The sequence below is a fragment of the Palaemon carinicauda genome, chromosome 23 (genome assembly GCF_036898095.1).
Source record: "Palaemon carinicauda isolate YSFRI2023 chromosome 23, ASM3689809v2, whole genome shotgun sequence".
In the NCBI taxonomy this organism is placed as follows: domain Eukaryota; kingdom Metazoa; phylum Arthropoda; class Malacostraca; order Decapoda; family Palaemonidae; genus Palaemon; species Palaemon carinicauda.
The window spans coordinates 102,040,504-102,051,946 of NC_090747.1; the positions used below are offsets into that span (position 1 = coordinate 102,040,504).

General features: G+C 38.7%; 1 long non-coding RNA gene across 4 annotated transcripts in view; it reads left to right on the plus strand.

Moving 5' to 3' along the window:
* Nucleotides 1-11,443, plus strand: part of LOC137617313 (uncharacterized) — a 113,286-nt gene that overhangs the window by 97,330 nt on the left and 4,513 nt on the right. For all 4 annotated transcript variants that reach the window (XR_011039608.1, XR_011039607.1, XR_011039610.1 and 1 more), the window contains one exon: nucleotides 9,350-9,564. This is a non-coding gene — a long non-coding RNA (uncharacterized lncRNA). The remainder of the gene's footprint in view (nucleotides 1-9,349; nucleotides 9,565-11,443) is intronic.

The following is an 11,443-nucleotide window of genomic DNA, read 5'->3' on the forward strand; positions in this document are numbered from 1 at the left end:
GATTAAATACTCAACTTTCCAAAGGCTGAAGATGCTGGAGATTGCATGATATTCCGATAAACTGTAACGCCAAGAGAAACGTGGGAGTGCACTTAGCTTAAATGCTACAGTCAAAAGGAATGAAGGGCCGTAGAAGTACAGGGAGAGTGTCCACCGGGTACCTTGATAACGGCTCCCCTTCGTTCGCCACTCTTCCCCCTCAAAGAGTTAAATCTATTTGGGGTGGAGATTGCTGTGTGTCATATAAAAAAATACGTCCCCTGATATGCGGTATCCTTAAAGATATATTAAGGATACTCGCGCCAGGAGTTAGAATTCAGGAGACCTATGGTTAATTCTCTGGGAGTATCACTGTAGCAAATATTCCTTAGAAAGCTACCTAAAGGAACCTTCCATCAGGATGACATGGCCGAGCCCAAAAAGAGCAATTAAAAATTATAACAAGGTATCAACAACTGGCTGGTAGTTGGCTCACTGACAAACAACTTGGATCTCAGTCGTCAGTGAGAACAGATAGTCTTTCTGACTGGAGTTTTGGCAAACTTGATTTTTTTCTTTTTCTTTTCCTGCTTGTTTATGAATTGTGTGTTTTTGATGGGGGTATCGGTGGAGGTTCTAAGCCTTCTTGAGTGAGAGAAGTGATCTTGGCCTTTAATGCTTTTCTACAGAGGATTCAACCTCTGCCAAGGGCTTCTGGTGACGAGTGTCTGTTTTGGTAGCCTTCTGGATGCATCCTTGCCTGGCAATTTATGGGACTGGAATTCAAGTTTCTTAACGGTTGTCTTGCAAGAGAAGGTCTTAAGTAGGAGGAAGGATCTCTTAAGCTTTTGGAGTAATTCCTTGACATTGCTTAGCCTCAACCTTTCTCCTTGAGCCTGATAATTCCATCTCACTTATCCTCTTGGCCCCTCTGGAAGCTGAGGCAATTGAGTTTCCCTATAACTTTGACAGGCCTCGAGGTAGGGAGTCCTCCCTGTTTCTCTATGGGAAACAAGTTGCTTCCTCCTTAGAAGAATCTTATTTCAGATTGACGTGCCATGGGCCCTTCATATGAGATTGACTATCCTGGGATCTTGACAGAAATGACGAATTTGGAAGTACCTTGGATTTTTCTTTTCTAACCCTAGACCTTTATTCAAACTGCCACCATCACCAACCCCCTAGAAGGTTCCACCTGCTATCAAAAGGGTTTGAAAGTGAACCAGCTGGGGTGGTGGTGCTTCCCCACTACGGCCAGTTGTTGACACCTCGTTATAATTTGTAATTGCCGTTCTCCAACATTGCTGTTATCCATTCTCCTATGTAAAAGACTCGGGTATGTATAGTAGTAAGAATCCAAATGACATCCAAATTTGTCATATATCTGTTGGCAATAATTATGAAGGGTCTGATCATTTCACATTACAAGTATACTATGTGCTGGATAATCTACTTAAGAACAAGGTTTTAAGTCATAAAAAGCTAAAGTAAATTAGGTTTTATGACAACTTTCAATTGTATTTTACTCCTCGATCTGTTAGGTTTGCGTTTGATCTAAATTGCCTACAGTACTTTTCTTTAGTCAATTTTAATCGTACTTTCCATCAGTTGCTCTACCCATTATTGTACCTTGAGAAGCAATGAGTTGTATCTCATTCATGCTGTTTGGGTAAAGGTGTGTTTGGAGCTGCAGCACAGAAAATGTATAAAGCATTTTATGTTAGATAAGAGTGTTTTTAGAATGCAGATAGTATCAAGAGTCTCTGCCTTTGAGACCAATGGCTTCCGCTACAAGATTTTTTTTTAATAAACTTTATTAATACGTATGCCCAATGTATTTGTGAGGATGAGTATACAAGTACTGAATCACTTCAAACTTCTTTGTGACATTATTGGTTTTCAGAAGGACGTTCAACCCCTTAGCATAAACTTTCAGCCTCTATTCCTACCTAAAAAGGTGATGGTTGTGGGCAACAGAAACATTCCTGAATTGTGATGACAAGTTCTTTTGAAATTCTGAGTTGTTCTTAATGACAATAGAAGTAAAGAAGAATGTTCACTGAAACACTTCCAGAATAGTGAGCTGATTATTAAGAATATTACTGTGGTTGAATTTCATTAGATCATATAGTACTTTGAAAAGAATGAAGCCAAGGGAACTATAAATTCTACAAATTTTCTGCATTGACTGGTATAATTTTTTTAGTTTTGTTTCTAAGTTCGTTTTCTCATAAATATCGTGATTATGATTGTTCTGCTTTTAAAAAGAAAATTTAAGGCTTTTGCTCTCATCTTGAATTATAGGCCCTTAGCAGCTGTCATTGTTGTCTTTTAACCTTATTAGTCCCGTTGTATAGCAGGGTCAGCTGCCTGAGTCGGCTTTCTCCATCTCTTCCTATTCCTTGCATCATCATCTCCCAGTCCCACCCCACCCATATCCTTCCTCTCCACATCCATCCATCTATTCATCCATCTGATCTGTTGACATCTTACACTCTTCCTCCCAATCACTGGTATGTTCCTTGCTCTCTTGATTGGTTCCACCTCCTCCCCTCTTATTAAATGACCATTGTCTTTCAATAGCTTCTGTAGCCTTATCTTTTACATTATACAGTATATACCAGACATTCTTCTTATACCTTGATTATCCATCCTTTCCAGTAGTATATCTAGCAATCAATTTCACAATTTCCATCTTGGTTCTTTCCAACAGTCTTAAGTTCCCAAGTTTCTTACCCACATAATATTATGGGCCTGATAACGGTCTTATAGATCATAATTTTGAGTATTAATGGCATTTTCTTGTTTAAAACAACTCCAGTTACTTCTCTTCCTTTTTGCCATGCTGCTGCTTCTCACTGCTTTCTCAGTACTGCCTTCCTCTGATGTTATTGATGCTAGTTAGTTGAACTAATTGTTCTGTTTTAGCACTGCACCATCTTCCATTTGAATGTTTACTTCATGTCCTTCTCTATTACAGTACTGTATAAAGTAATGATTAACTCTTGTCTTTCCAGTGTTCTTTCAATCTTTTCCTTTTTAAGGCTCCTTTCCTTGCTAAAAACATTTTTTTTTGCAGTTCGTGTCAGCTATAATGACTAAATCATCAGGAAATATCAGTTCCCACAATTTGTCATTGTTCCTTAGTTTTGATGACTGTCTATAACTATGAACAACTGGAATGGACTCTGCCCAGATCCCTGCTGGCGGCCAATCTCTACAGGGAATGTCTTTGTACTCCACATAATCCTCTCACTAACCTTTCCATCTTCTCTGGTACTCCTTTCTTTCTCAAACACCAATAGACTAACCTTGGTACCCTGTCATATGCCTTTTCAGTATAAAAAAAACACACAAACTTTATTTCCTTTCAGACATTTCTCTGGAATTTTCATACTGTGCTTTTAATTTCATAAATCCAAGCTGCTGGTCATGTATATCTATCAACTCTCACCTTCCTTCAATTATTCTTTCTGCTATCTTGAATACTGACTCCAAAAGGTTTTTTCCTCTGTAGTTCACAGAGTAACACTTCTCCTTTTTGTTTACACTTTAATCATCCAACTATCTTCCAATCCCTTGGCATTTCTTCTAAATCCTAGATCTTTTCGAATAGTGTTTGCACACACTCATTGCCTAGATTTCCCAACGCCTTGACATTTCTGATTACCTCTGATTTTCCCGCTGCTTTATTAAGTTTTCTTTTTCTTATTGCACTCTCAACTTCACTTATTGATTTTTTTCTACTGGTCCTTCTATAAAAGAAACATTTTCTAGTTTTTCACACATTCTCAATGTTTAATAGTTTTGAAAGAGATTCTTAACTTCTTGGCTTCTTCCTCAATCAAAATATTTCTATTTTTATCTGTAATAATTCCTATATCTCCTGCATCTTGCCTGTCTGTTCTTCTCGCTTCTGCAATTCTGTAGATATCTTTTTTTTTTCCCTCTGGTGTTCCCATCATTTCATACCACACATACAGTACCTGGTTTCTCCTTATGTAATTTCTACCATTCTTTTTTTTTCCTCTATCTGTTTATATTCTTTATTAGTTTGGTAGTTTTCTTCTTTCCACTATTTGCCAATACTCTTACCCTTTACAGCTGTTTGAACCTTGTGATTCCACCACCCTATATCTTTTTCCTGTTGCTATTTACCACTTGACCTCCCACACACCTTTGCTATGGCTGGAACCACAATCTCTTTCATAACCTTCAGCTAATTCTGACATTTTGTTTGCTTATCTCTCTTCTCTGGCTCTTGCCACTTTACTTCTGAAATCTTCTTGCCTTCTCCCCTTGCGGCTTCAAAGTTTTTTATTCTCTAATTCCTGGCTGGGGCTTTTCTTTTCCTTATTGCTTTCAATCTCCAAGTTTTTTTGTGCTATAACAAATTCATTGGGAATAATTTTGCAATCAATAATTATTTTTTGTCTTCTTTCCTAACCAAAACAGTCAGTTTGATTCTCATTTTGTTCACTTTCATATGTTATCAGATGACATCTCTTTACTCAAACTGTGTATTCAAGACAACCAGATTTATAGCTTCTGCCAATTCTAAATATTTTTAACCTTCCTGGTTTCTTCCAAAACCTTCAATATAATCCTTTAATGCCCTGAACATTCATGTCGCCATATAAAACTAAGAGTTAATTTCTTGGAACTTTCTATTTATTCTTCTAATTTCCCTGCAAATTCTTCCACCTCATTACTACATCCTTTAGGGTTATATGCAGAGATGATATGCCAAATTTAAGCCCACGAGTCTGTTACTGATACGCTGTAACTCTGACATTCGCCAGCATATCTGGATGAAGAATAATTCCTACATAATTTCTCCTTGTATCTTACTCAATTTCGTAAAAACTATAAGCTTCCCTCGGCTTTCTTGCATATTCCCCTTCAGTTTAGTCTGTTATACATAAAATCATGATTTTCCTTCTGCATGACATCAACCAACTACAGTATCTTCTTTTTCCTGTGGGCTACCAAGATTCCAATATCCAATTTTCATCTTTCCATTCTTTTTCCAATTCTTACTCCTCCCTTACTACTTTATCCGCAGTCACAACTTCTGCAGTACCATTTTCATATTTCACACTGCTGTTAGGGACTATTGCCTTGTGTCGCTTATGGTATATGCCTTAGCCCTATTGCATTCCACTGTTGACTTGGAGATTCATTATTTAATATTGACCAAAGTGATCATAGTTGGTTGGATAGACCTAGCAGCAACTCCCCATTTGTCTGTGTTTGAGACTGGCAGCAATAGTGGCAGTAGCAGTAGTTATTTTCAAAAAATTACTAATAATGATGCTGATGATAAAAAGTGATAATAAATAATAATTATGATAATCTTGTGGTCAAATAGAATCCTTACAGCTCCTTATTAATCAGTCTGTTAGTCTTTTTCAATAAAGAGACATTAACAAATTCAAGTCTCTTATAATGAAATATTGAGGAGACAGAGACTGCTGGTGGTATAGTTGGCTTCATTAATTCTGGTACACTTCACAGGAAAGTAAGGAGACTACTGGCAGCTATACATTGTAACAAGCAACACTGTATTTAGCCAAAGAGAACCTGTCAGCACTGCCTGTAAAGCAAAGTTCCCAGGCTAGTAAATGTGCATTATTAATCATTCTAAAAGTACTGTCTACAAAGGTATTATTATTTGCATAACAGAACTTCCCATGAAGTGTACCACAATTAATGAAGCCAATTGTACCATGCTTCCTAATAATTGGTTTGCCACCCATGATGTCAGGTCATGCCTAGAGCTCATGTAAAAATATGGCCTGATAAAGAAAATGCATTAATTCTAATAATATTTAATGGTGAAACTGTAAACAGTTTTTAATTGTGCCATCTGGAAAAACTGAGGAAATTTACTTGTATAGAATAGTTTATACTGTACAGCACTATTTAGTATGTTTATCCTTTTTATCCTACTTTTTGAAATTACATCCTTCTGTGTAAGTTTGTAATAATCCTGTTTTTTTATAGTTAAGAATTGTTTTTACTATTATTGCTGAGTGAATGGATGACAGGTAAAGTAGTGGAATGGAAGGAGATATCATCTAGGTTAATGTGGGTAAGGGTTAGGTTGGTTAGGGAATGTTGGGCGTTTGTCAGTGCGTATGGGCCAGGTAGTGAGAAAAGTGAAGAAGAGCGGAATGAAAAAACTGAGAAAAACTGAGGAAATTTACTTGTATAGAATAGTTTATACTGTACAGCACTATTTAGTATGTTTATCCTTTTTATCCTACTTTTTGAAATTACATCCTTCTGTGTAAGTTTGTAATAATCCTGTTTTTTTACAGTTAAGAATTGTTTTTACTATTATTGCTGAGTGAATGGATGACAGGTAAAGTAGTGGAATGGAAGGAGATATCATCTAGGTTAATGTGGGTAAGGGTTAGGTTGGTTAGGGAATGTTGGGCGTTTGTCAGTGCGTATGGGCCAGGTAGTGAGAAAAGTGAAGAAGAGCGGAATGAGTTTTGGAATGAATTAACTAGGTGTGTAGAAGGACTGAGTAGGAGGAGTTATGTAGTTGTCATGGGTGACGTAAATGCTAGAGTGGGCGCTGGATAGGTAGAAGGTGTCATTGGGAAGTATGGCGTACCAGGTGAAAACGAGTGGTGAGAGACTGGTAGATATGTGTGTTGAACAAGAGATGGTAATAAGTGCTAGCTTTTTCAAAAAGAAAGATAAAAACAAGTATACATGGGTAAGAGTGGCAAATGGAAGAGTAGTAGAAAGGGCATTAATGGATTGTGTGTTGATAACTAAAAGAATGTTTGGAAGATTGAAAGACGTGCACGTGTTTAGGGGTATGACTAACGGTATGTCAGATAATTTTTTGGTGGAAGGAAAATTAGTTGTAGCAAAAGAGTGGGGGAATAGAGTAAGTGGATGTAAAAGGGAGCTAGTGAGGGTTGAAGACCTAATAAAACCGGGGGTAAAAAGTAAATATCAGGAAAGATTGAAAATGGCATATGACGAAGCGAGAGTAAGAAGATTTGGTAATTTAGAGGAGGAGTGGAAGTTAGTAAAAGAAAATTTTGTTGGGATTGCAAGTGATGTGTGTGGCAAGAAGCTTGTTGGAGGCAGCATGAGGAAGGGCAGTGAATGGTGGAATGAAGGAGTGAAGGTAAAAGTGGAAGAGAAAAAGAGGGCTTTTGAAGAATGGCTGCAGAGTAATAGTATAGAGAAGTATGAAAAAGAGAGAAAAATGTGGAAGTAAAGCGCAAGGTACGTGAGGCAAAGAGGGCAGCTGACCTGAGGTGGGGTCAGGGATTGGGTCAGTCATATGAAGAGAATAAGTAGTAGTTTTGGAAAGAAGTGAAGAGAGTAAGGAAGGCTGGCTCAAGAATTGAAGCGACAGTGAAAGATGGAAATGGAAGGTTGTTAAAAGGAGAGGAGGCAAGGAAAAGGTGGGCGGAATATTTTGAAAGTTTACTGAATGTTGAGGATAATAGGGTGGCAGATATAATTGCTGTTGCAGGTGTTGAGGTGCCGGTGATGGGAGATGAGAGTGAGAGAGAGATTATAATAGGGGAAGTGAGGAGAGCACTAGATGAAATGAGAGTAGGAAAAGCATCTGGTATGGATGGTGTGAGAGCTGAGATGTTGAAGGAAGGGGGTGACTACGTGAATGGTTGGTGAGATTGTTTAATGTGTGTTTTGTGTTGTCAATGGTACCAGTAGATTGGATTTGTGCATGTATTGTACCACTATATAAGGGTAAGGGAGATGTGCATGAGTGTTGTAATTCAAGAGGTATTAGTTTGTTGAGTGTAGTTGGAAAAGTGTATGGTAGAGCTATGATTAATAGGATTAAGGATAAAACAGAGAATGCAATCTTAGAAGTACAGGGTGGTTTTAGAAGAGGTAAGGGTTGTATGAATCAGATTTTTACAGTTAGGCAGATATGCAAGAAATATTTAGCAAAAAGTAAGGAGGTGTATGTTGCATTTATGGATCTGGAGAAAGCGTGTGATAGAGTTGATAGGGAAGCAATGTGGAATGTGATGAGGTTATATGGAGTTGGTGGAAGGTTGTTGCAAGCAGTGAAAAGTTTCTACAAAGGTAGTAAAGCATGTGTTAGAATAGGAAGCGAAGTGAGTGATTGGTTTCCGGTGAGAGTGGGGCTGAGGCAGGGATGTGTGATGTCGCCGTGGTTGTTTAACTTGTATGTTGATGGAGTGGTGAGAGAGGTGAATGCTCGAGTGTTTGGATGAGGATTAAAACTGGTAGACAAGAATGACCATGAATGGGAGGTAAATCGGTTGTTGTTTGCGGATGATACTGCACTGGTTGCAGACACAGAAGAGAAGCTAGACAGACTAGTGGCAGAATTTGGAAGGGTGTGTGAGAGTTAATGTGGGTAAGAGTAAGGTTATGAGATGTACGAGAAGGGAAGGTGGTGCAAGGTTGAGTGTCATGTTGAATGGAGAGTTACTTGAGGAGATGGATCAGTTTAAGTACTTGGGGTCTGTTGTCGCAGCAAATGGAAGCATATGTACGTCAGAGAGTGAATGAAGGATGCAAAGTGTTGGGGGCAGTTAAGGGAGTAGTAAAAAATAGAGGGTTGGGCATGAATGTAAAGAGAGTTCTATATGAGAAATTGATTGTACCAACTGTGATGTATGGATCGGAGTTGTGGGGAATGAAAGTGATGGAGAGACAGAAATTGAATGTGTTTGAGATGAAGTGTCTGAGGAGTATGGCTGGTGTATCTCGAGTAGATAGGGTCAGGAACGAGGTGGTGAGGGTGAGAACGGGTGTGAGAAATGAGTTAGCGGCTAGAGTGGATATGAATGTGTTGAGGTGGTTTCCCCATGTTGAGAGAATGGAAAATGGCTGTCTGCTAAAGAAGGTGATGAATGCAAGAGTTGATGGGAGAAGTACAAGAGGAAGGCCAAGGTTTGGGTGGATGGATGGAGTGAAGAAAGCTCCGGGTGATAGGAGGATAGATGTGAGAGAGGCAAGAGAGCGTGCTAGAAATAGGAATGAATGGCGAGCGATTGTGACAGTTCCAGTAGGCCCTGCTGCTTCCTCCGGTGCCTTAGATGACCGCGGAGGTAGCAGCAGTAAGGGATTCAGCATTATGAAGCTTCATCTGTGGTGGATAATGTGGGAGGCTGGGCTGTGGCACCCTAGCAGTACCAGCTGAACTCGGTTGAATCCCTTGTCAGGCTGGGAGGAACGTAGAGAGTAGAGGTCCCCTTTTTGTTTTGTTTCATTTGTTGATGTCGGCTACCCCCCAAAATTTGGGGAAGTGCCTTGGTATATGTATGTATGATTATTAAGAGTACAGATATTTTGTATGCATTACTTGATCTGATAATTTTTTTTTTCTTTTTAGGGTAATTTTGACTACAGTATATGGAAAATCATCAATCAGGTGGTCAGCCTGGTACATCGTGTTTCTTTTTGATAACTATTCGATTTTACTCTACAAGATGATCAAGAATTGGTGTTACTGCCATGGCTTTCCCAGGAAGATGACTTTATTGCATTGTGTTTAGAGTCTACAGTATTAGGGATTTCCTGGAAATTTGTTAATGAATTTTTTGAAGAGTAAGTTAATTTGAAATTTTTTTTTACCTATCTTTGAAATCAAATTTATATATTGATAGATTTCTTGAAAGTGCAAATATCTAATTTCATTGGTTCTAAAGCTAGAAAGAGATTTTGTTCTATACAGAAAAAAATGATTGCACTTAAAGATGGTAAAATAATTTGTTCCTACCTGAATACAAGCTATACTCCTTTAATAGGAGTGTGACTTCAACAAAAGCCGGATTGGCAGTTTTTCTTTGGACGAGGAAGATATATCTACATTCGAGTAAGCCCTGCCCAAAGTGAAAACACATTTTTTACTTTGGCCACAAGCCCCAGAGATGTACTTTTGGTGCCTCTAATTTGGCTGTATTCTTCTTTTTTTATGTCCAGCGAGTGATGGGCAAAGGTGCTATTGTGCAGTGTTCTGGTAAACCTGTAAGTGCAGCAGGTTTGTCTAAATCTGCTGTAGATCCCTACCATGTGTGTGTTTTGGCCTGGCCATGATTGTTTGCAATTTGCAATCATCCTTGTGTGACTAGTGCAGGTTTTGGCCCCTTTTTACATAGGGTGGAGTTGGATGAGAAGGGGAAAGTAGGGGCTAAAAAAGATTCTTTGTCTTTAGAATTAGCAATGCCTCAGCTGTTGCTGAAGAAACTCTATAGCTGCTGCTGCTCTTGGGTAGTTGTTTACTTGTAGTCTTTCCTTAGGATTCCTCTATGACTAGGGCCTCTTGAGGAATTCATAGGTTATGGGCTTTCCTCAGGGAAAGTAGGAGTATCTCCTTTCTCTAGTGAAAGTAATACACACTGCCTATTCTTTGAGGTGAGCATTCTGCTATGCCGACCGATGATAATGATAAGTGATGGCCTGGGCCTAAGGAAGTTGTGGCATGTTTGGGGCATCATTGGTGCTCTGCTAGCGGATAAGCTCCTGCAGGTGTCAACCGCTGTCAAGACTTCAGAGGGTTCTCTAGCTGTCTCTCCCCCATCTTCTGCTCCTCCTGTGGTGGTTTGGCAACTTGATGCCTGCTGATGTGGTCCTCACAGGGCTATTTTTCCCTGTTGGAGCCCCCTGGGCTTATAGCATCTTGCTTTTCAAACTAGGTTTGTAGCTTAGCTAGTAGTAATAATAATGATGATAATACTAGGGTAGCCACATTATCTATCATGTTTGTTTTGAATTTTTCCCTATCCTCCCAGACAAAGGGGATGATGGCCAAATGTATGCAACCCATTTTCATGATTACCATAAATTCTGACAACATAGTCTCCACACTGATATAGGATTTCCTTGACAGTATAGCAGTTACTGGTAATGGCTTAGCCTGGTCTAACACCCACCACATCTTCATGACATGGTTAATAGAAGGTTTACAGGAGTCATTACTTTAGCTTCTGTACAGGAACAGTGTGCTTGGACATCTCCCAGGATAGTAAACTAGCTAGTTTAGTTATAGGGATTCATAGGAAAAGTGGTTGTCTTCATGTATGGACAATAGAAAGAATTTCAAAATACTGTAATTTGTAGTTTTCCTTACTATTACTTAAATTTTAGTTCCCACTCGAAGCTTAATCCCTCTAAGTCTTGGGCTGAAGGTGAAAGTGGGGGATCAATGCCTGAAGGGTGGGCAAGGCTTCTTTACCATCCATCAGTAACTACCATTACTTTAATAAAATTTCAAGGCTACCCTGCTTCATTTTAAGCATACTTCAATTGAAGGACTCTGGTTTGTATAGTTAAATAATTTATCTGATTCATGAGATATTTTGTACAAGATTCAGGATATTTACTGTAGTCATATTTTTTTTTTGTACCTAGATTCATTAAATTTTTGAAGATTCTTATGATGATTTTTACTACATTCCTATTTTTCGTTACTAGATTCATGGTATTC